At 42.4% G+C, this 25,711-nt stretch overlaps 1 long non-coding RNA gene across 1 annotated transcript; it reads left to right on the forward strand.

Moving 5' to 3' along the window:
- The first annotated feature begins 5,709 nt into the window (after positions 1-5,709).
- On the forward strand, positions 5,710-12,829 carry LOC119869783. Its single transcript, XR_005371895.1, has 3 exons — positions 5,710-6,546; positions 12,176-12,252; positions 12,622-12,829. It is a non-coding gene; the product is annotated as an uncharacterized LOC119869783 (long non-coding RNA).
- Positions 12,830-25,711: the final 12,882 nt, after the last annotated feature.

Below are 25,711 nucleotides of genomic sequence, written 5' to 3' on the forward strand. Positions count from 1 at the left end.
TCAAACAGAACTTGATGGATAATTGAATGTGAGCAGTGGAGACAGGAAAGACTCTAAGACAGTGATTCTCACCCTTGGCAGCTCTTTGGAAGAGTGCTGTCCCAACACATGGAGGTGCTTAGCCCAGGGTACAGACCACAAGGGGTACCTTGTTGTAGAGAATGTATAAATAATAATAATAAATAATAATAATAAAACCTTTAGTCAGTCTGGGATTTTATTATCACCATGGGCTAGCAATTCTAAACAATGTCTGTGTCAAAGTATGCTTTCCTGGATTACAGCTAACGGCCCTCCCTGCATCCCACCTCCTGCCCTTATATAGCCACTTTATTAGAGTCATCTGGAGAGCTTTTATAAATCCTGCCATATAAACAAACAGCAGATGTTAATGGCATCTTTTCTTCCACTGCAGTAGTGAACAAAAAGACAAAATATCTAGGAATTTAAGTATATAAGGAATTTAGGATGACAACTAGAACAAGTAGGGAGGCTTAAAGTTGCCTCACTGAACTTCATTTCCTCTTAGGTACACTTGTAAACTTTAAATGTGAGATCCAACTGAAAATAATGGACTTTTAAAAATAAATGGGCTTTAAAAGATTCATATGGAAACATAAACAAGACTCCTTTTGGAAACCACAGGAAGAAGCTTGTTCATTTGCTTTTTTTAATGTCAGAGTGGTGAAGTCCTTTCTGAGAAAGACTAAAAACCTAAATGTCATAAGCAAAAAGACCCATAAAAGACTATCTATTAAGTAAAGCCAAAAGACAACCTAGACAAAAATACAAATCAGATACAAAAGACTCATTTTTCTACTATATAAAGAGCTTCTTCAAATTAATAAGAAAAGGAAATTAAAAAAAAACTTGGGTAAAGAACACAGAGTTCACAGGAAAGAAACAAATGGCTATTTGATACATGAAAAAATTATTAACATCACTGAGATTGGTGAAAATGCACTTTTAAAATATACTGATAGACCATTTCTTACACATCAGGTTGGCACAAATCAAATAATGATAATACACCTTACCATAAGGAAAGAGGTGTTCTTTCTCCCAGCACATTTTTTTTTTTTTACGGCATTTTATTTATTTACTTGAAAGAGAGCAAGGAGAGCAAGCACAGAGGGAGGAGGAGAAGCAGACTACTCTCTGAGCAGGAAGCCCAACATGGGGCTGGCTGGATCCCAAGACCCTGAGATCATGACCTGAGCCAAAGGCAGACGCTTAACCAACTGAGCCACCCAGGAGCAGCCCCCCTAACAGTATTAGTGATGGAAAACCACAGCCTCTATAAGGTCTGCTTAACGCTCTCCATCAATTACAAGTACACCTACCCATTGACCCTGAGAGCACATGTTTCTTACAGGTAAACCCACGTATGTTGTGTGAGGTTGTTCACTGGGGCATCATTTGTCAAAGCAAGTCTGGGACTGACTTAAATCCTATCATTTGGGGACTGGGTAAGTAAAGTTCATCCATACAATGGAATAACTTAACTGCAAATAAAAAAAGAGAAGAGGTTCCCTAAGTATTAATAAGGAATAATCTGTAAGGTACAGTTTAGTAAAAAAATGTAAGATGTAGAAAAGTATGCATATGAAATCCTGTCAAATAAAAAGGAACTGAAAATAAAATAAGCCTACACCTGTGTAGAGTTTTAAACTATCCTCTAGGTAGAGGAACTGAGTGACTGGAAGAGACAGGCATGGGAGAAGACTGTATCATGCAGTCCTCTGTATCAGGTGTGACTATTATCTATTTAAAAAAATGAGATGAATTAAGAAAAGAATCTACTGATGTAAAGGTAGGTGGGGCAGGGAAACTAAAGAGACCCATGAAAAACTGCTTTTCCCCCTCTTCCTGATTCTGTTCTTGCTAGGACCTACATTCCTGCCTTACATGCACCTTATGAAATAGATAAAGGTCAAGGAGTTAATGATTTCTTTGGGAGTCTTCCAGCACAAGAGATAACATCTAAGGAATGACTAGGCAGGGTCATCAGGAACATTTTCCAAGACCACTGACTCACCAAGACCCCTCACTTCAGGCATAAGTGACTTACGTAGAACACCCAAACACTCGTCTGTGTTCCTGGATGTCTGAGAAGACTTATGCGCTGGACCACAATCCTCAATAAAAACCCCAGACTCCAAGCAAAGACTAGACATACTCTTCTTTCCTTTTTGAGTGTCCTGGATTCTCTGTATCTGCTCTCTCTGTGTCTTCAATAAACTCTGTTCTCACTTCCTCTTGGCTTGGGTTTTATTTCTATCCTGCATGAAACCAAGGATCCTCTTGGCTGGTCCTGAGGGTCTCGGCTCTGGGTCCTAAGACCCAGCCAGCCTGCATTAAAGGCAACTCAATAGAGTAAAAAGGACATGGGATGAGATACCGGAATCCGCCAAAAAATTAAAAATTTTAGGGACACTTGGGTGGCTCAGTGGTTGAGTGTCTGCCTTTGGCTCAGGGCGTGATCCTGGGGTCCTGGGATACAGTCTGCATTGGGCTCCCTGCAGGGAACCTGCTTCTCCCTCTGCCTATGTCTCTGCCTCTCTCTCTCTCTCTCTCTTTCTCTGTGTGTCTCTCATGTATAAATAAATAAAATCTTTTTTAAAATAAAAAATTTTAAGTTAAAAAAAAGGATATCCAAGCCACACCCCAGCCCAATTACATTAGTATGTCTGGGGGTGGGAGCCAGGATTTAGTATTTTTAAAGCTCCCCTGGTGATTCCAATGTGCAGCCAATGGTAAAAACCATGACTGTAGCATGCTCTGGGTATTTTAGTCTTGGGTCTTGGGCAACTCCCGAACCCGTGTCAGTTTTGCGTCTCCTCCACCCACTAAGCCCTATTTCTTTGCGCTTACTTCTCTGATCTTTGTATCAGTTCCTGGCCAGGGCTATCTAGTCCTTATCTTTGTAGCTGCCTCATTCTTTCCCTCTAGACAGTAGGACCTCAGTTTTCTTCTTATTGACTTGCCAAAAAACAAGTAAATTCCTAGCTTCCTGTCACTTCAGTGATGGGAAATGTATTAGTTTGAATTAAGAGGGCCCTTGTCCCAGTAGGAATGGATGAGGGTCCTGCCTCTCTTGGTGCCAGTTGGATGGTTTCAGGTACAAGAAACAGAACACGCTGGCTCCAACAAAAAGATATTTGTTATGTCAAATAAAAAGCCACCTGATGGTGGGCCGAACTTCTCTGTCAGGGCTCTGGCCCTCCTTCTCTGAGAATCTCTTGGCTCTACCTCACTTCCTGAGTTGGCTTCATCTTCATTCTGGTAGTGAGACAGAGGCAACATGTTCAGTGCTCAGCCATAAACTATAAGATCAAGAGAAAGGGAAAGGAACTGCCTTCTCCTGGGTGTCTCTCTCTCTCTCTCTCTCTAAATATATATTTACTTGAGAGAAATTTAAATTTCTAAATATATATTTACTTGAGAGAGAAAGAGAGAGAGAGAGAGAGAGAGAGTGAGCAGGGGGAGGGGCAGGGAAAGAGGGAGAGGCAGACCCTCCCCCTGAGCAGGGAGCCCAACACAGGGCTCTATGCAGGGCTCTATGCCAGGACCCTGGGATCATGAACTGAGCCAAAGGCAGATGCTTAACTGAGCCACCCAGGCACCTCCTCGTTCTCTTTTTTATAAAGAAGAAAACATTGCCTTAAACCTCTCAGCAGCTTTCCTTCCTCCCAATCTCATTAGCCAAATTGTCACATACCCAATCTTATACTAGCTATCTAGAAAGAAGAATAGGATTATAATGATTGGCTTACACTAGTGGTTCTCACCTGGGGGTAGTTTTTCCTCCCAGGAGACCTTTGACACTATCTAGAGACACTTTCAACTGTAGTTGGGGTGCTACTGGCAGAAACGCTGCTCGATATCCTATAATAAACACAACACCCATTACAACAAAGAATTACCCAGGCTCAAACGTCAATAGTGCCAGGATTGAGACACCCTGGCTGAGACTAATCAGGGCCCAAGCCTAGAGATGAGGACAGGGTCACCCTCCCTTAGTCATCTAATGGCTCACAAACAATATCAGGGTTTTTTTTACAGAAATGAAAGTATGTGATAGGCAGCCTCCAGTCTTCCCTACATCACTGCTTCAAAGGTGTTGGGGCTCTGTATCAATTTCCTGCAGAGTTATCCAAATGGAGAATTTGAAATCAGTGGTCTAATCATAATAGATTATATGGATCTACAGTCCGAGGACCAATGAGGCTAACATTCTTTTTTTTAATGTTTTTATTGAGATATAATTGACATAAAACATATTAGTTTTAGGTATACAATATCATGATGCAATATTTGCAAAAAAAAATGATCACCATGATAAGTCTTGTTAATATCCATCACCACACACAATTTTTCCCTTGTGATGAGAACTTTTAATATCTACTCTCTTAGTAACCATTAAATACACAATACTGTTAATTACACTTACCATGCTGTGTATTACATCCCATGATATTTATTTTATAACTGGAAGTTTGTACCATTTGACTTCACCCATTTCACCCACTTCCATACCCCCTAACATTCTTGATTTAATATGCATATTTCTGCAGAACTAGAAGGCTAGGCACTCAAGATGGTCATGGGACACTTGCTCATTGGTCAATCAAAGAACATTACAAAGGTGCTTCTCTAAATCTTTACAGAGAGGAAGGTATGTATGACACTACTATTGCTAGAATTTTAGCAATCAGGGAAAATGTGAGGTTGGCTGCTCCTGCTTGCAACATTGGTTGGTATCTCAAGGAGACATGGGAGTTCAAGGAGCCAAGATTAAAGTATCAGCTAAAATCCCCAGAAGAACAATATATCCCTGTTCTTTGTTTTTTGCTGAGACAGTTATTTATCCAATATCTCTTTAGCCTGAAAAAAAACCCACTAATTATAAAGACCAACTTTTTAGAGCAAAGAGCAGGGTTGACATGCCATCCCAAGGGCTGTGTGTGTCTGTGTAGATTTCTGATTCCTAAGCCTCTAGAAATATCTTTAGAACTAACTCCTGTCCATAATAGGCACAGATTTCTGGTGTATCAGGGCTCAACACCTCCCCCCCCAGTGGATGGCAGCAGGGTACATGCCAACATACCTGTCCCAGAGTTCTCTTCTGAAACTTAAAGTCAGGTTAATTCACTCACACCCCTATAAGTTAGTCACTACTTATGGTAATTGTTAGTCCTAGTCACCAAATATTTCTAGTTCTCCCTCAAGTTCATGATAGGATGGCACATGCTATCCTTTAAATTTAGATGTGATCATGTGAATTGCTTTGGTACATGAAAACTCCAGCAAGTACGTACGTACACACACACACAAATGAGCAAATGAGCTTTGGCTATTGCTAGAGCATAGAGACACAATCTCCATCATCCTAGATCCCTAAGTGAGGATGCCAGGGAGCAGAGTCCACATCAACCTATAGTGGACAAATAGTATAAACAAGAAATCACTTTTTTAAGCCACTTAAATTTGGGGTCAACTGTTGCAGTAGTATGGCCTGTTGTATCCTGATACAGTTCCCAACATGCTGACTTGCTTCCAGTCATTTGCGCCCTCCATCTCCTCCCTGTATTTCTCCAGTCTAATTTTCTACTTCTCTTTTCACATCACAAGGCAGTGTGTCTTCCAGACCCCCAATTTTGCACCAGATTCCTTGCATCTTTGGCTGCTCCACAGAATGTGCCCTTTACTTCTTACCTGAAGGCCCTGGCTCTCCTCTAGAGGCCTCTCCTCTCACACATCTCAGACCTAGGGGCTGGGAGGTGACACTGGTACTCCCAATGCCAACACTGCTTTTATCCTTAAGTCAAAGTTCCACTCCCTTAAGACTCATGGCCTCCAGCAGGGTCACCTCAGGGCCTTTTCATATTTTACTGACATCCTGGTCACTCTTCCTCTTTCACTGCCCTCTTGGGCATCTGGATTATAGTTCTCCTCTCTTCTCCAAGTCCTACAGAATCCCAAGAGACTTCGGTGACCCTAGGGACAATTACCAAACACCATAGCCTTACAGCTTCCTGACTTTTCCACCCCCAATAGTCTCCACCTCTTTGTGCTCTGGCCATACACTCTGAGATAACATCATAAACCTTGTCACCAACTCAGAACTGCTTCCCTTCTGCAGCTGAAGCTGTGATGACCACTATGGAGGGACAGTGAGATGGCTTAGGAGGTTGAGCTCCACTGGATCCTAAACAACCTCCCATTTTCCAAACTATGTCCTAGAAGAGAGGTTCTTAAATATTAATGATTTATTCTAATCACCTGGGGATCTTGTTAAAAGTCAGACTCTGATTAGGGGCATCTGGTGTGAGACCTGAGTTTCTGCAGCTCTAACCAGCTTCTAGGTGATGGCCATGCCTCCTGACCTCACTTTCAGTCGCAGAGAGTGAAGTGTCCATGAGATGTGGCTTCCCTGTGCTTCCTATTTTTCCTTGAGAAGAGCCTGCCACTGCTTCCTTGAGCCATCATCAGGACCCAGGAACCCACCCAACTGGAGACCTATCTCAAGGAGTCCACACAACTGTGATGAGTTCTGCCTGGAGACTTATATTTTGACTTTAAATTTTTAAAAGGATCTCAGATGCAAATGGTTCACTGATCTTCACTACATAGCACACTCTCATCAGCCCATGAAATGCCCCTCTATTCGTGGTTTATTTCTTTTCATTTTCAGTTATTGCAACTCTTCAACCCTGATACCCCCTTTTTCCTTCCGTCTTTGTCATAAGGTCAGCACTCTAATATGTTTGATATAGGTCCTTAAATATGCTGCATTCAACCTTGTAAAATGAGTTTTGTATGCTTACATTTTTAAGTTACAAAAATGATGAGCAATTTAAAAAGAAAAAAATAAGAGAACTTCCTATGTGGTGTTGTATGGATCCTCCTGATGAGGTGGCCAACATTTAGGCCTCCCTTCTTTATATAGGAAAACAATGCACACCTTATTATTTGAACCAGCCCTGGTGATCTCTGTTTCTTGCAACCAAAATAACCTAAAGAACACCCTATTTCATGGGGGTGGTTGTAAGGCTTAGTTGAGAACAGGATGTGGTGTCTAAACTTCCTAGGATCGTCGTTCCTAATGTCAGAACCTCTTTTGCTGTATTTGACAATGGGCTGAATGAAGAGTGATTTAGGCCAGGATTAAGGATTCAGTCTCCATATGGCCTCATTAGCTTCACCAGATACCAAGAGCACCCCTACCACTAGCATAAATATTGTTGCAACCTCTTTGACATAAAGATAGAAATAAAAAGGTTTAAAACATGCAGCCAGACTTGATTAGATAGACCAATGGGCAAAGAAAAAAGTCCAGAAACAGACCCAGAGACATGTAAGGGTTTAATATATACTAAGATGGTTTTTCAAATTAGCAAAGAAAAAATGGATTAACTAGTAAATGTTGAAACATCAGGATGACCATCTGGGAAGACAAATTAACTTGGATTCTTATCTTACTTACTGCTTATAACAACATAAATTCCAGTTGAAGCAGAGATTTATATGTTTAAAAAAATTTAATTATTAGAAAAAATTTTGGGAGAGTTTTTGAAATAATCTCCAATTAAAGCTTTTCTGAGCATCACCCAAAAATCCAGATACCTCAAAAGAAAGATGTATTTAGGTATGTTAAAAAAATTTTTTTAATTACTCCAGACAAATCCATCATAAACAAACTTCCTTAAAACATAACTATACAAATCAGTAAGAAAAATATGATTGTCCCATTTGAAAAACAATAGGCAAGAATATGAAGAGTTCATAGGAAAAAACTATATAAATGCTCTAAATATATGAAAAAATACTTGGGATCACTTATAAAAAGAAAAATACTAATTAAAATTACAACGACAATGCATTTTTCAGTTCACAGATTGACAACATTGAAAGATTTAGAAATTAAGCTGACAAAGATGTATGGAAATAAGCACTCTCATAAGTTTCTCCAGAGAATAATTTGACAATCCCTATCAAAATAAAAATGAGGGGCCCCTGGGTGGCCAACTCAGTTTAAGTGCCCTACTCTTGGTTTCAGCTCAGGTCATGATCTCAGGGTTGTGAGATCGAGCCCCACCTTCGGCTCCGTGTTCAGCAGGGAGTCTCCTTGGGATTCTGTTTCTCCCTCCCTCTGTACCACCCCCTGCCCACAGGCACGCATGGTCACTCTCTCTCAAATAAATAAGTCCTTAAAAAATATGAAAAAATGAACATACCCTTTGACTTTTAGGAATGTATTCACAAACATACTTGAATATGTATGAAATTCCATGTGTCATTTTATTCCTACAAATTATCATTTGTCCAAGTAATGGAATACCATACAGCTATGAAAAGTTATGAAGCTTTGGGATTATTTTTTTAATAATAAATTTATTTTTTATTGGTGTTCAATTTGCCACATACAGAATAACACCCAATGCTCATCCCGTCAAGTGCCCCTCTCAGTGCCCGCCACCCAGTCACCCCCACCCCCCACTCTCCTCCCCTTCCACCACCCCTAGTTCGTTTCCCAGAGTTAGGAGTCTTCCATGTTCTGTCTCCCTTTCTGATATTTCCTACCCATTTCTTCTCCCTAAGCTTTGGGATTATTGACGCAGAATGTGTCCTTTAGAGAAAAGAGCAAGATACAGAACAAAGTTGAGTGGGGGGAGGAGGAGAGTGAAATCACACACCTGCTTGTGAGTACACAGAAGATCTTCAGGAGGTTACAAAAGCAACTTTGAGGGGAAATAGGAGCAGCACAGGCATGGGAACAAAACTTAACATTTCATGTTTACCTTTCATTGGAATTGAATTTTATACCATGTGCATCATTATAAAATTTAATAAAGCTTTAAATAACAATAATAAATATATCAAATGCTATGGGTTTTTCCAGCAGAAACATTGGTGCCCACTGAGTTATGGATTTTTGTCAACTGTAATTTCTGTCGACTATCTATACAAACAAATAAAAAAGGAAGCTTAAAAAGGAAGTAGAAAGAAACTGTAGAGAGGGGGTCTGTTTTTATTCTGCAGTTTGGTTTTTCTAGGTATTTGGTAATGAAGTAATGCTAGCCTTCTCAAACCACAGGAGCAGGAGAAGTGGCTCTCCTTCCTTTCTAAGAGACAGCTACGTACAGCCTCAGAGAGTGGGCGCCAGGCTACAAACATGACGTACTGATTAGAGAGCCAGTGCTGATCAGTGGGGGCAGGCAGGTGATAGGGGCTCTCTAGACCAAAGGGAAAGACAGTAGCGTAGAGGCTGTTGGTTCAGCAACAAGTCAGGGGTCAGAATGCCTGGGACCCCTCTGGAACACAGTTGACCAAGAAGAAATGGCAACCTTCTGGGCATAAAGAAGGGAGCACAAAAGAAATAGATAAATACAGGCAGAACCCAATGGCTTGAAAAGGCAAAGAATATTAGGATTTGGAGTGGGAATGTAAGGACTAGAGGAGAGGCAGGGGGTCAATGTGGCTGAGACAGGGACTCCTAATCTCTCTTTATCTGGTGATCATGTCAGGAGATAAGGCCTTCAACTAGCACTGCACAGCTTGAGCTCACATTCAGGTAATGACAGTGGGTTAATATTTAGCCCCACTTTGAAACCGATCAGTACACAGTTCTAAGAGCTTTCACAGATGGGACTCTAAGAGCAGCACTCAGCATACCATGCCCTCAAGCTTCAAGCTTCTGTCAATATTGGTACCATGCTGCTGCTTAGTTCATCTTTACCCAGCCTTCTATCACCCTGCTTCCCTTGCCCTATAGACTTGGATTCATTCATTCATTTATTCGTTCATTCATTCAACAGGATCTACAATACCAAGCATTGATTCAAGCCCAGAGACACAATGGTTAACATGACAAACATGATCCCCACCCTCACGGAGCTTACAGTTTACAGAGGAAATCAAATAAGTATGTAACAAGTTATGATATATGCTATGAGGGAAAACAAAAAGTGCTCTGAGAATGAGAAGCTGGAAGCCCAGTTTAGATTGTGTGGTCAGGCAAGAGGGCTGCCTTCGTATACAGTTCCAAGGGACATTGCACATGGGAAGCACAGTGTGCATGGCATCCCCTAGATGTCAGCCAGGCAGAGTGGGGCCAAAAGCCTTCTAGAAGAGGGGAAGGCATGCTCACAGACTCCAGAGAAGGAAACTTTTTGGCAAGGACAAACCACTGCAAGAAGTACAAAGGAGGGGCAGCATAGAGGAAGGGAGGCATGAGATGAGGCTCAGATCCTTAGAGAATATGGGAGACTCTGAGAGGAAAATGATATTTTTATCCTAAATTGAGTGGGAAGAATAAAGAATACTATGCAGGTGAGTGATATGGTTTAGTGTATAAATATTTGTAAGCCACCCTGGCTGGCATCTGGAGCATGGATTGGAAAAGGACAGAAGAAGTAGGTAACCAATTTGGACACCATTGAGTGTCCATTGAGTCAACCAGGCCAAAAATGAAGGTGGCTTGGCAAAAGATTACAGCTGCAGAAAGAAAAACTTATTAAACTCAACAGCAAAGAAACAATCCAATCATGAAATGGGCAAAAGACATGAACAGAAATCTCACAGAGGAAGACATAGACATGGCCAACAAGCACATGAGAAAATGCTCCGCATCACTTGCTATCAGGGAAATAAAAATCAAAACCACAATGAGATACCACCTCACACCAGTGAGAATGGGGAAAATTAACAAGGCAGGAAACCACAAATGTTGGAGAGGATGTGGAGAAAGGGGAACCCTCTTGCACTGTTGGTGGAAATGTGAACTGGTGCAGCCACTCTGGAGAACTATGTGGAGGTTCCTCAAAGAAGTAAAATAGATGTGCCCTACGATCCAGCAATTGCACTGCTGGGGATTTACCCCAAAGATACAGATGCATTGAAACGCCGGGACACCTGCACCCCAGTGTTTATAGCAGCAATGTCCACAATAGCCAAACTGTGGAAGGAGCCTCAGTGTCCATCGAAAGATGAATGGATAAAGAAGATGTGGTTTACATATACAATGGAATATTACTCAGCCATTAGAAATGACAAATACCCACCATTTGCTTTGACGTGGATGGAACTGGAGGGTATTATGCTGAGTGAAAAAGTCAATTGGAGAAGGACAAACATTATATGGTTTTATTCATTGGGGGAATATAAAAAATAGTGAAAGGGAATAAAGGGAAAAGGAGAGAAAATGAGTGGGAAATATCAGAAAGGGAGACAGAACATGAGAGACTCCTAACTGGGAAATGAACTAGGGGAGGTGGACAGGGGGTGGGGGTGACTGGGTGACAGGCAGTGAGGGGGGCACTTGATGGGATGAGCACTGGGTGTTATTCTATATGTTGTCAAATTGAACACCAATAAAAAATAAATTTATATATATAAAAAAAAAAGAAAAACAAGTGGATGGAGTTAAGGTAAGTTTTGGAGATAGAAGTGAGGTAGGTTGCCTGTAGGTTGGATATGAGAGGTGAAGAATAACTCCAGGCTTCCGGCTTAAGCAAATGCATAGTACCATTTATTGAGACAGGGAACATGAGGAAGAATGGATTAGTGGGTGGATCCAGAGTTCCATAAGCTGAAATGCTTATAGTAATCGAAGTAGAGATGGCAAGTAGACAGCTGGTTTTATGAGTTTGTGTTCATATCAGAGATCTTATTGGTGATACAGTATGGGTAGCATAAGGTTGTATTCAAGGCCTTGGGAAAGGATGTATCCTCTAGTGAGGGAGTGTGTGCACAAAGCTTTATTTTCTGATGTGCTTGAAAGTTTTTCAGGGTCTCCCATGCATTGTGGACCACACCCCAAAAAGTGTTTTGGGAGCAGCTGGAAACAAGTCTTCACCTTTGTCTTTAGCAGTACAGACAGTGAAACTAACTTCTCTCCTATGAGCAGATGCCGGACCAACTTAGTATTTGCAGTGTCCTGGGCTAGAGCATAATGCCTCACTTCCCAGCATCTCTGCTCACTCACATGTGGGAATCCTTCATTCATCCTCTACCTCTGATTCTGGGTCCGGTCACACATTGATTAAAAGGCTTAGGATGCAATAATGTTACAGTACAAACTTTCAAGGGTGAATCAGAAACAGCATTGAGGGTACAAAGGAATATGAGGGCATGCAGGAACTGTTCATCCTTAACTTTTTGTTTTTGCCAGGTTCCAATGTATCCTGGACTTGGATGACCAGCAGGCCTCAGGGAGAACTGAATCACCCATAGCTTTGCTTCCTAAAGGTATGCCAGCATCTCTCTGTGATCTGACATTCATACTCTCCAATAGAGAGGATTTCCTTGGGCTTGTTTGTCCCAAACAATATGGGTCCCCCATACTGAGTTAAGTTTTTCTTCAAGCCACCTCCCATCCTATGGGTTGAGCTCCATGGTGTCCAAACTATACCTGAATGCCTTTGGTATGGATAATGATCCTCCTCTCAGTCAGTTACTGTGATGGAAATGAGGTTAGTTTCACCCACGGTACCTGGACCACTGCAATAAATGCAGCCTCCATTGGAGCCCTCTGACCTCTGAAGGAGCTGAGGATGTATCATACCCTTTTAGAGCATTGGCTTGAAGTAACTACAATTCTTGGTCTCCTCTTTACAGCTGTTGCTATAATTCATCCTCATCTGAAGGTGCCAAAGAGTGAATCTTCAGTCTGGTGAGGTTATAAGGTGACAAGACTGGTGGTGTAGGAGGACCTCTGACTGACTAATAAAATTTTTCACTGGGTTGTGTGGTTGTTCTATTTTACAACTCCTATCTGCAAAGTTCTGTATGTATTTTATTTCTGCCAAACTTGAGAAAACTCTTTAGGAAAGCTTCTGAACATTCCTCAAACACCTCTTTTTTTTTTGTATATTTTTTTTATTGGAGTTTGATTTGCCAACATATAGTATAATACCCAGTGCCCATCCTGTCAAGTGCCCCCCTCAGTGCGTGTCACCCCAACCCTCCACCCACCTCCCCTTCCACTACCCCTTGTTCGTTTCCCAGAGTTAGGAGTCTCTCATTTTCTGTCACCCTTTCTGATATTTCCCACTCATTTTCTCTCCTTTCCCCTTTATTCCCTTTCACTATTTTTTATATTCCCCGAATGAATGAAACCATATAATGTTTGTTCTTCTCCAATTGACTTACTTCACTCAGCATAATACCCTCCAGTTCCATCCACATCGAAGCAAATGGTGGGTATTTGTCGTTTCTAATGGCTGAGGAATATTCCATTGTATACACAGACCACAGCTTCTTTATCCATTCATCTTTCGATGGACACCAAGGCTCCTTCCACAGTTTGGCTATTGTGGACATTGCTGCTAGAAACATCGGGGTGCAGGTATCCTGGCATTTCACTGCACCTGTATCTATGGGGTAAATCCCCAGCAGTGCAATTGCTGGGTCATAGGGCACATCTATTTTTACTTCTTTGAGGAACGTCCACGCAGTTTTCCAGAGTGGCTGCACCAGTTCACATTCCCACCAACAGTGCAAGAAGGTTCCCCTTTCTCCACATCCTCTCCAACATTTGTGGTTTCCTGCCTTGTTAATTTTCCCCATTCTCACTGGTGTGAGGTGGTATCTCATTGTGGTTTTGATTTGTATTTCCCTGATGGCAAGTGATGCGGAGCATTTTCTCATGTGCTTGTTGGCCATGTCTATGTCTTCCTCTGTGAGATTTCTGTTCATGTCTTCTGCCTATTTCATGATTGGATTGTTTGTTTCTTGAGTGTTGAGTTTAATAAGTTCTTTATAGATCTTAGATACTAGTCCTTTATCTGATAGGTCATTTGCAAATATCTTCTCCCATTCTGTAGGTTGTCTTTTAGTTTTGTTGACTGTTTCTTTTGCTGTGCAGAAGCTTTTTATCTCAAGTCCCAATAATTCATTTTTGCTTTTGTTTCCCTTGCTTTCATAGATGTATCTTGCAAGAAGTTGCTGTGGCCAAGTTCAAAAAGGGTGTTGCCTGTGTTCTCCTCTAGGATTTTGATGGATTCTTGTCTCACATTTGGATCTTTCACCCATTCTGAGTTTATCTTTGTGTCTGGTGTAAGAGAATGGTCTAGTTTCATTGTCCTGCATGTGGCTGTCCAATTTTCCCAGAACCATTTATTGAAGAGACTTTCCTTTTTCCAGTGGATAGTCTTTCCTGCTTTGTTGAATATTAGTCGACCATAGAGTTGAAGGCCCATTTCTGGGTTCTCTATTCTGTTCTATTGATCTGTGTCTGTTTTTGTGCCAGTACCACACTGTCTTGATGATCACAGCTTTGTAGTACAACTTGAAATCCAGCATTGTGATGCCCCCAGCTCTGGTTTTCTTTTTCAATATTCCCCTGGTTATTCGGGGTCTTTTCTGATTCCACACAAATCTTAAGATGATTTGTTCCAACTCTCTGAAGAAAGTCCATGGTATTTTGATAGGGATTGCATTGAATGTGTGAATTTCCCTGGATAGCACAGACATTTTCACAATATTAATTCTTCCAATCCATGAGCATGGAATATTTTTCCATCTATTTGTGTCTTCCTCCACTTTCTTTCAGAAGTGATGTGTAGTTTTTAGGGTATAGATCCTTTACCTCTTTGGTTACATTTATTCCTAGGTATCTTATGCTTTTGGGTGCAATTGCAAATGGGATTGATTCCTTAATTTCTCTTTCTTCAGTCTCATTGTTAGTGTATAGAAATGCCACTATTTCTGGGCATTGATTTTGCATCCTGCCACATTGCCGAATTGCTGTATGAGTTCTAGCAATCTTGGGGTGGAGGCTTTTGGGTTTTCTATGTACAGTATCATGTCATCTGCGAAGGAGAGTTTGACTTTTTCTTTGTCAATTTGAATGCCTTTTATTTCTTTTTGTTGTCTGATTGCTGAGGCTAGGACTTCTAGTACTATGTTGAATAGCAGTGGTGAGAGTGGACATCCCTGTCATGTTTCTGATCTTAGGGGAAAGGCTCTCAGTGTTTCCCCATTGAGAATGATATTTGCTGTGGGCTTTTCATAAATGGCTTTTAAGATACTGAGGAATGTTCCCTCTATCCCTATACTCTCAAGAGTTTTGATCAGGAATGGATGCTGTATTTTGTCAAATGCTTTCTCTGCATCTATTGAGAGGATCATATGGTTCTTGTTTTTTCTCTTGTTGATATGATGTATCACATTGATTGTTTTACAAGTGTTGAACCACTCTTGCATCCTGGGGATAAATCCCACTTGGTCATGGTGAATTATCTTCTTAATGTACTATTGGATCCTATTGGCTAGTATCTTGTTGAGAATTTTTGCATCTATGTTCATCAGGGATATCAGTCTATTAATTCTCCTTTTTGGTGGGGTCTTTGTCTGGTTTTGGAATTAAGGTGATGCTGGCCTCATAAAACGAGTTTAGAAATATTCTGTCCCTTTCTATCTTTTGGAACTGCTTTAGTAGAATAGGTATTGTTTCTTCTTTAATCATTTGATAGAATTCCCCTGGGAAGCCATCTGACCCTGGACCTTTGTGTCTTGTGAGGTTTTTGATGACTGCTTCAATTTCCTCCCTGGTTGTTGATTGGCCTGTTCAGGTTTTCTATTTCTTCCTGTTCCAGTTTTGGTAATTTGTGGTTTTCCAGAAATGCATCCATTTCATCTAGATTGCCTAATTTATTGGTGTATAGCTGCTCATAATATGTTTTTTAAGTTGTACAAATTGTATTTCTTTGGCATTGATTGTGATCTCTCCTTTTTCATTTGTAATTTTATTAATTTGAGTCTTTTCTCTTTTCTTTTTAGTAAGGCTGGCTAATGGTTTATCTATCTTTTAATTCTTTTTTTTTTTTATTTTATTTATTTATTCTTGAGAGACACACAGAGAGAGAGAGGCAGAGACACAGGCAGAGGGAGAAGCAGGCTCCAGGCAGGAAGCCTAACGTGGGACTCAATCCAGGACTCCAGGATCACGCCCTGGGCCAAAGGTGGCGCTAAACCGCTGAGCCACCCAGGCTGCCCTTATTACTTCCTTCAAAGAACCAACTCCTGGTTTTGTTGATCTGTTCTACAGTTCTTCTGGCCTCTATTTCACTGAGTTCTGCTCGAATCTTTAACAACTCTCTTCTTCTGCTGCTTGGTGTAGGTTTTATTTGCTGTTCTTTCTCCAGTTCCTTTAGGTGCGAGGTTAGTTTGTGTATTTGAGTTTTTTCCAATTTTTTGAGGGATGCTTGTATTGCGATGTATTTCCCTCTTAGGACTGCTTTTGCTGTATCCCAAAAATTTTGAACGATTGTATCTTCATTTTCATTAGTTTCCATGAATCTTTTTAATTCTTCTCTAATTTCCTGGTTAACCCATTCATCTTTTAGCAGGATACTCTTTAACCTCCACGTGTTTGAATTTCTTCCAAATTTCTTCTTGTGATTGAGTTCTAGTTTCAAAGCAATGTGGTCTGAAAATATGCAGGGGACAATCCCAATCTTTTGGTATTGGTTGAGACCTGATTTGTGAGCCAGTATGTGGTCTATTCTGGAGAAAGTTCCATGTGCACTTGAGAAGAATGTGTATTCAGTTGCGTTCGGATGCAAAATTCTGTATATATCTGTGCCTCAAACACCTCTTAATTATGAGTTCAGCCTTTGGGGCCAAGTAAATAAGATTGATCCAGTTTCACAAAATTTCAAGCTAGTCAGGAATTGGAGAGCCTCGAAGTAAAACAGATCACAGTAGCCTGAAGACCTGATCCATGAAGGATCATTAAACTAATCATGTACAGACATGTTGACAGACGAGTTGAACTTCCCTTTAGGGACCAACTTCAGATACATAGTGGTCAGATCCTGAGACATTTTAATGAATACCTAGTATAATAGAAAGTTCCACCTTTTAGGTCAACCAGAAAAGTCACCTGTGTATTGTGGGTCCAATGGAGGAAAGTGATTGGGGAGTGAAGAGGGTTTGCCATCCCTCCAGGGCATCATTATCAGAGCCTTGTCATTTTAGGATACAGCTCTCCACAGTTTTTGGCATTTCTGAATATATTAGGGTCACAGGACTACCAGATTTTAAGACTGTCTTCTCAAGGATGTTGGTATAGCAAACAGCCTTGGAAGACAGAGATAATGGACTCCTTCCAGAGTACTGGCAAGTTTGTTTACTGCCTGGTATAATAAAAACAGTGACTCCCTTCGGGGTAAAGTTCAGGTAGGCTTATTGTCCATTACAAAAGATTCAAGTTCCCCAAACTTAGGGTTCCTCTCTTCTAACTTAGCACCCTACTTGTGCAAGCATTTCCTAGCCCTTTCATGTATTATCCTGTGGAATTTGAGGTTTGAGGAACAAACACAAAAATGATGTTACTTGAGTTACTGCTGTTGCTGTAAGTAATAAGCTGTGCTTTATCTTGGACACAGGAATCTTGTGTCTTCTGCCAGCATCCATGAAGCAGGCTTATCAGCTTGCAGGTAAGGTAAAATCTCAAACCCTTCATAATTCTTGACAGTCAAGCACCTGTCCATGTAATCCAGGCCAGTATTGGAGCTTCCAAACAAGACTTCCCTGAGAGCCCAGGTGGAGTGATTCTTTACTTCTGCAGATCATCATTGTATGAACAAGTACATAGTATTACAATTTCCATAAGACTCTAACTTTGGAAGCTTATTACAGAAGATCTTCAAAAAAGTCCCAGCACTGAACAAACAGGGGCAAGCAGGAATGACCATCTGTGACAATGGCCACACAACTGGACCAGAGGTCTTCTAAGTTTTCCTCCCTGGTGCCAAGAGCATAGGTTTTAGGGTGGAGAGGAAGCCTGTGGCCACAAACATAAGTCTGTAAGGCATTTTTTCTTTCTTCCACATTCCTTCTCTTGTCATAGTGTTTTTCATTTGCTGTTTAATATTGTTCTCAGTAGAGAAAAATTAAAATTCTAAATTATTTGCATGAATTTTACTCTCATCTTTGCATTATGCAATGCCAGTTTTAAATGCAAACATAAGAACACTTGACTCATATGTAGAATCACCGCAATTACAGAATTTGTATTTTATAGCTGGCACATGTACATGTGTTTCATTCTTACCAGAATAAAATTAACTCACCTGTTTGTATTTTACCTCTTGATGTACATACCAATCTACCAACAGTCTCCATTTTATGCTTACTGAAGGAACTGGGGGTCCCCCAATCTTTCCCTTTCCTTCTGCATCACCATTTACAAAGTAAGTAGCTAGTTTATGATACAATAAGAAAAGATATGATAGGATTCCTTGGTTCTTTTTGTTTCTTAAAGTGCCTTCTTCCTGCATTTAAAGCAAGGTCCTGTTGGAACAGGAAATGTGGCCTCTGAGGCTATAAAAATCCCACTTATTCAGTCACAGAAATAACACGCTTACCTAGTATTCATCTTATCTTAAGTCTCACTGAACTCCCACACATCATGTGTCCACCAGGATTCTTTCTTGTGGGGCATCATGAATGCAATACACATGGGACAGTAAGGAATGACAAACCCACATGTTGCACGTTATCTCCTCTGTTAACATGCCTGCTCCATTGTTCTATTGGATTTCAGTTGCTAAACACAAGTTCAAAGACAAAATCATTAAGAACTTCAAGATGGAGCACCTTGCTAGCTCAGTTGGTAGAGCATGCATCTCTTGATCTCAGGATTGTGAATTCAAGCCCTACATTGGGTGTAGAGCCTACTTAGAGCAACAACAACAACAAAAACACCTTCAAGATGGCAAGAGGGGAGCATTAAGCCACATGTGAGACCCTTCTGAGTGTGGAGCGCTGTGACCACCCTGGTCAGGCTGATGTCAGTGATGAGACAAAGTGGCTGAGTCAGAAGGCATGGCATGGCCTGCAAAAGAGCTGGTTTCTGGAGCACCTGGCTGTCTCAGTCAGTAGAGCATGTGACTCTTGATCTTGGGGTTGTGAGTTCAAGTTCCACATTAGGTGTAGAGATTCATTTAAAAAATATTTTAAATAAATAGTTGGTTTCTGAAAAACAAAGGAGATAGAGGAGGAGTGATATGTTAGGAAAGAGTTTGGAGAACAGCAATAACTTCTGCTTCCTGATAAATATCCAGGAATGCCAGAAAATACAGTATATTCCTTGTAAGATGGAAAATTTAACATAGACCTGCTAAATCAGTCATAAGGTCAGGGAACTTTGAGTCCTGATATAGGGTGGATCAACCACATGGTTAAAATTTTCCATGATGACACAACTTGAGCTGGCTAGGGATGCCTGAGTGGCTCAGAGGTTGAGTATATGCCTTTGGTTCAGGGTGTGATCCTGGAGTTCCGGGATCAAGTCCTACATCGGGCTCCCTGCATGGAGCCTGCTTCTCCCTCTGCCTGTGTCTCTGCCTCTCTGTCTATGTCTCTCATGAATAAATAAATAAAATCTATTAAAAAAAAAAAAGAACTTGAGCTGGCTAAAAATACTGTGACCTGCTTCCCTAGGACCTCGAGGACTAGGAAGAAGAGCCACAAAGCACACTAGCAAAACAAGCTGGTACTGCCCCAAAGGGCAGAGAGTTTTAGAAGAAGTAGTTTGGAAAATGTTTGGGGAGGAGCAACAAAATGCTAGGAGAATTCTGACAACCTGCCTCCACTCTCTAAATGGGAGATGGTCAATGAACAGCCCAAGCTTTCCAGAAAGATTCAGATGTTGAGGATGAACTGCTCCAACAAACCTCTGTACCTGAGCAGATCACCTTCCTTGCTTAAGAATTCCTTTCAGTAAACTCTACATAGCAGATCATCACTAAAATGAACACACAAGCTAAATCTATACACAGAATGCATTGGAAAGTATTGAGCATTGGAAGCTCTGGGTAGCAGAAGTACGGGTGATTTTATTCTTTAGTTATTTGAATAATGCTCCCCACCCCCATCCATGTCCACCCATCCAGAACCTCAGAATGTGACCTTATTTGCAAAAAGGGTCTTTGCAGGTGTAAATCGTTAAGGATCTTGAGATGAAATCGTCCTGGTTTTAGGGTAGGTCCTAAATCTGATGACTGGTATTCTTCTAAGAAGAGGTGGAGACAGAGACACAAAACCAAAAAGGTCATATGAAGACAGAGGCAGAGACTGTGGAGTGATGTATCTATAAGGCAAGATACGCCAAGGCTCGTGGACAACTGGGAGGCTGGGAGAAGCTGGGAGAGAGGCATCAGTCAGTTTCTTCCTCAGAATCTCCAGAAAAAGCCAAACCTGCCAATACCTTGATTTTAGTTTTCTGGCTTCCTGAACTATGAGAATAAATTTCTACTCCTTTAGGCTATCCAGTTTACAGTAATTTGTAACAGCAGCCCTGGGAAATTAATACAGTCCTATGCTTCAAATTTTTTCTGTATCACTTACATATTACTATATATTTTAACTTGGAAAAAAAGTTGTGTGGTTCTCCTTCAGCCTACCTATTAAATATTATGTTCTTATCTGCCTTTCTAGCCTCACCTCCTAGCCCTCTTCACCTCAGAATTAACTCTTACTCTTTTCTTAGAGAGAGGGAAGCAAACCGTAAGAGACTCTTAAGGATAGAGAACAAACTGAGTTGATGGAAAGAGGTCGGGAAGTGGGATAAATGGATGATGGACACTTGTTGTGATGAGCACAGGGTGTTATATTATACGTAAGTGATGAATTATGAAATTCTATTCCTGAAACCAATATTACACTGTATGTTAACTAACTAGAATTTAAATAAAATTGTTTTTTGGGGGAAATCTTTTTTCTTACAACGTGTCACTTTGCAGTTCCCCTAACATTGCCACGCCCTTACATATTCTATCCCACGGGAATGTCTTCATGAGCACACAACCAGTGCAGTCACACAAGTCTCTACACTCAGAGGGCCCTGTGCTTGGAGTAAATGCTCTGTAATGGCTTTCCTGAAATTCTTAATTGTCTCTTTGAATTTCTAAGTGAAGTTCAATAGGGTGATGAAAGGTGTGCCAGGGGCTTAGAGCCTCTGTTCATATGTGGTCATTCCTCTTGGCCATCTGCTTCTTACCCCTGGAGTCTGATATCCCCCTTCCCACTCCATGATAGCTGCTGCCCTCTGCCTGGGTGGCAACTGAGTCATTTCTCCATTGCCCTCCAGCCCCAGCCAGGGCTGAGGTACATGAGTGGGGAGGGTCAGGTTTGGGCACAATCTCCACAAGGACATGGTAGCAGCTCTCCCGGCCCTGGGCTGGCAGTGCCCTGGTGATGGGTTTTGGCAGGTAACTCAGTGGGGGCCTCTCACTCACCCTTGATCCAAGATCCAAACAGAGATTGCAATCTCTTGACGGTCACCATGATACATGGGTTGGGGCAGTGTGCAGATGGGAAGGGGAGACTGATTTCCCAGCTCCCTAGCCAGACCTCACATTCTCACTTTGCTCCAGGACCCGAAAATTAGCTGACCCCTCCGTTCTCTCTACCTGGAGGGCCCTTCCCCTCATCTCCTCCTGTTTAATACAAAATAGCAACAACAACAATAATAGTAATGATTATTTACTGAGTTCTTCACTATTTGCTAAGCACTTTAGACTATAAGGAAGACAGGACATACAGAAATGGTTATAATACCAAGTAGTTTGGGAGTAGAGTAGGTAGCAATGAAGGAGAGATGGCTTCCAAGTGAGGGATCTGAGAGTCGGAAGTTTGAGGCTGTCCCTAAGTGATTCACAGCAATTCAATGCACCCCCTGGCCTCTTTGTTCTGTGGGAAGCCAGGTGGGAGGCTCTGTCCTTGGATAATGGGAACAAGCAGGGGACAGCCACAGGGTCTAGAGAACCATCAGGGAACACATCGTAACCCCTCAGAACTAGATGACCCAGTGTCTTCTGAGGATCTCTTTTGGGTTACTTCTAGATCTTTTTAACTCAAAGAGAGAAGCAACTCATTTGAGAAAGCACTGTGACATCTGTCCCTCCCAGACGCTTCTCTGCCAGTAAATAAAATCCCAACTAGTCATTAGGAGGCAAGCTCTCACCTCTCACCTTTCTGTTATGCCACGGAAAAAGGACTTCTCTGTGGCTTGGAGAACCAGCCAAGGGGACCCGCACGAGAGGCTAACACATAATCAAGGCAACTGGCTCTTTTTTGCTAGCTCACTGCAGGCAGAGAGCCTTGTCCCAACTTGGGAACACTTTAAATCAGTGGTTTTCAGGCTTCAACATGTACCAAAATCACCTGGTGCCTTATTAAAACAGTTGGGCTCTATCCCCAGATATTCTGATGCAATATGTCTGAGATGGGACCTGAGACCTCACATTTCTGACAAGTTCACCAGTGAGGCCAGTGCTGCTGGTCTGGGGTCGCACTTTGAAGCTGACAAGCTTTAAGCTGGGAACAGAGCAGTATAGGGCCTTTGAAAAAATGACCTCACAAACACTATCTCTGTCAAGGTTATCAGCAGGCTCCTGCCCCATCCACGACTTCCCCACATACCCACCTTCCAGCCCAGCCACACCCAGCCTCTTGTGATTACCCAGACCCTCCACACTCTTTTAAATGTCCATGCCTTTGTATTCTAAAATGCAGAACCGCATAAAAATAAATAAGAATCAACTTGAACTCTGCCATCCAGAGATAAGTGCCACTGATGTTTGGGGATGTCTGCTAAGAAAAAAATTGAGTTGCCAGCAAGTTACTTTGGAGCAAACTTTGCGAATAAATCTCTCAAGTGCCTGCTTGTAAATGCTCAAGTATAAAGCAGCAGCACCATTGCCTCGGGCAGTGGCACATGACATCCTCGCAAGTCACAGCGATTGCCCTTCTAAGGAAGGTTTGCCAACTTTTGCAATAATATCTCATTCTTGTGTGACATTTTTTAAAACACTTCAGCAAATGTCTTATTTGGATTAAAGGTTTGCTGAGAGACTTCATGACTTAAGGTTCTTTGTTGTTGTTTTTAAGATTTTATTTACTTGCACGCAAGAGAATGAGAGAGAGAGAGAGAGAGAGAGAATGAGAAAGGGCATGAGCAGGGAAGAAGAGCAGGAAGCGAGGGAGAAGCAGGCTCCCTGCTAAGCAAAGAGCCTGATGCGGGGCTCGATCCCAGGACCCTGAGATCCTGACCTGAGCCAAAGGCAGATGCTTAACCGTCTGAGCCACCCAGGTGCCTCTACCTCAAGGTTTCATAAACAGAAGTTAAGACTGAAATTCTGGTCTTCTGGCTGCAGAATCTACTTTGCCCACATGGTGACGTGGCCTCACAGATGTGCCCCCGCATGGTTGGCCATTCCTGGGGTGGTCTCTTGACTACAACAGTCACTCTGTCTGCCACTTCTAGCAGCTTTTTCTCTAGAAGAGGTGTACCCTCCCCCATTCTGTCCCCACTGTCCCCTGCCAAATACCCTGGGACAGAAACTGCAGGGAGCTCCAAATCCTCACCTTCAAGACATTTTCTCCTTGTCACCTCCATGCCTTGCTGCCAGTCCCCCTCTCCTTCCCACCATTTCCCCCCTCACCCTGACAGGTGATCACAGTTAGACTACCAGACGCAAGGGCAGTAGAAATTATGGGGACCATCTGGCCCGGGGGCCCCTGCAGCTGGAGCCCAGGAGCCTTCCCCCCCACCCACCCCTGCTTCACTGGATGATCTGGGACAAGAAACCTGAATCTTTATCTGTAAAATGTGGATGATAATAAGGTTGTGACATTGAGGAAGTATGCAATCAATTTAAGCAACTCTCATTAATATTTTAACAGCCCAAGGAGAAGGGTGAGCTTGTGATAAGGGAGAAGCTTTGGAGTCACAGGGGACCAATGGTCACAGAGGTAGTCAGTGCCAAAGATAATTGATTATCTGCAAGCCCTCAGTGCTTCCGTGGCCCAGGTGATCTGAGGGTGTCACATCTCATAAGTTCCTCTCCCTGTTCTTCTTATAAAATGTCTCTGCCAAGGCACCTGCGTGGCTCAGTGGCTGAGCATCTGCCTTAGGCTCAGGTCGTGATCCCGGGGTCCTGGGTTCAAGTCCCACACCGGACTCCCCATGGGGAGCTTGCTTCTCCCTCTGCCTGTGTCTCTGCCTCTCGCTCTGTGTGTGTGTGTGTCTCAGGAATAAATAAATAAAATCTTTAAAATAATAATAATAGAAAATAAAAATAAATTAAATGTCCCCGCCCCCGGCCCCCAGCCTTCTCCCAGCAGACAGATGCATAGATAGCACCTCTTGCATGCACACACAGTCCCTGCGGTTTCCTCGATGCCTGAAATGATCTTTCCTCCAGGTACCCACACAGATCCTTGCTCCCATTCTGTGGGATTTCATTCCACTGCTCCCTTGTGCTTAGGCCTTCTCTGGTCACTTTGTCTAAAACAGTAAATGTTCTTGCCGCACCACCACCCCTCCCTTACACCGCCCACTTCCCTTCCCTGCTCTCTGCTTCTCCTTAGTACAGTTCACCTCTTAAATTCTATATATTTTATTTCTCATCTTAATTACTAAGTTCCCCTACAAGAATGTAAGCTCTGTTAGGGCAAGAATTCTTGTCTCTTTTGTTCACAGTTATTTCCACCGTGCTAAAAGAATGCCTGACCCAAGAACCATCTGTTAAATAAAGGAATAAATAATACAGTGATTTTTGTCAACAGCTCAATTCATTCCCCGACTAATCTTTCTGTATTTTGCTATCAGCAAGCATCAGTTAAGAAACACGAGGTCAAGGGGCGCCTGAGTAGCTCAGTAGTTGAGCGTCTACCTTTGGTTCAGGTCATGATCCGGGGTCCTGGGATGGAGTCCCCCATGGGGCTCCCTGCAGGGAGCCTGCCTCTGCCTCTGCCTATGTCTCTGCCTTTATATCTCTGTGTCTCTCATGAGTAAATAAATAAAATCTTAAAAAAAAAAAAAAAAAGAATCATGAGGTGGAGAGATGGCCCTACATTTCTCTATACCTCACTTGCTGTTGAAGAAGCACTCAGACATGAGCTGCATCAGAATCACTGGAGGGCATGTTAGAACAGGTTCCTGAGCCCCGCCCGAGTCTATGATTCCGCAGGTCTGAGCAGGGCCTGAGCTTCTGCACTGCTGACAGCCTCCCAGGTGCCAATCCCAGGAGCACACTGTAGTACAAGTGTCCAGATCAGGAGCAAGCCAGGGTTCTTGGTCTCATGGGGCAACAGTGACTACATGTTTATTCTATTTCTAGCTCAAGCCACTTTTCACCATTCTCTCTGCAGAACGGATTCCACTCCAACCCACCTTAGACTCCCACTTGAGTTTTCCCTTGATAGGCCCTAGAAGGCCCCAGAGGTCACTGGGTGGCCACAACCTGCTTTAGCTCTGGCTAAACTGGCTCTCAGACCCTCCAAGCACTGAATCTCTGCCACTGTCACCAGCCTCTTCCATGGCCTCAGCAACACTCCTAATTCATCCCTTCCCACTTTCCTTCCTTTTTTCCTCCCCCTTATCCAGGGCTTTTCAGTCACAGAAGTCCTTTCATCACCAGCATGGGTTTGCCCATCAGGTTCTCTGGGTCCACGGCTAGTTCAAGCCCAAAGCAAGTGCAAGATTCACTGGGCTCAGAGCAGCAAGGGATTCCACCCCAATGCCATTAAAGCAGCAGGAGGCTGGAGGGAGGCTGATGGGACAGCACCTACACAGTGCCTAGTGCAAGCAAAGGCTGAAGGTTCTGGGGTGGGATATGCAGGGGATGGATGGAAGAAACCCATGAAGAGAACTGGAAGAGGGTCTGTGATAGGGACCAGTGACATCAGGTTA

This window comes from Canis lupus, chromosome 17 (genome assembly GCF_011100685.1).
Source record: "Canis lupus familiaris isolate Mischka breed German Shepherd chromosome 17, alternate assembly UU_Cfam_GSD_1.0, whole genome shotgun sequence".
NCBI lineage: Eukaryota > Metazoa > Chordata > Mammalia > Carnivora > Canidae > Canis > Canis lupus.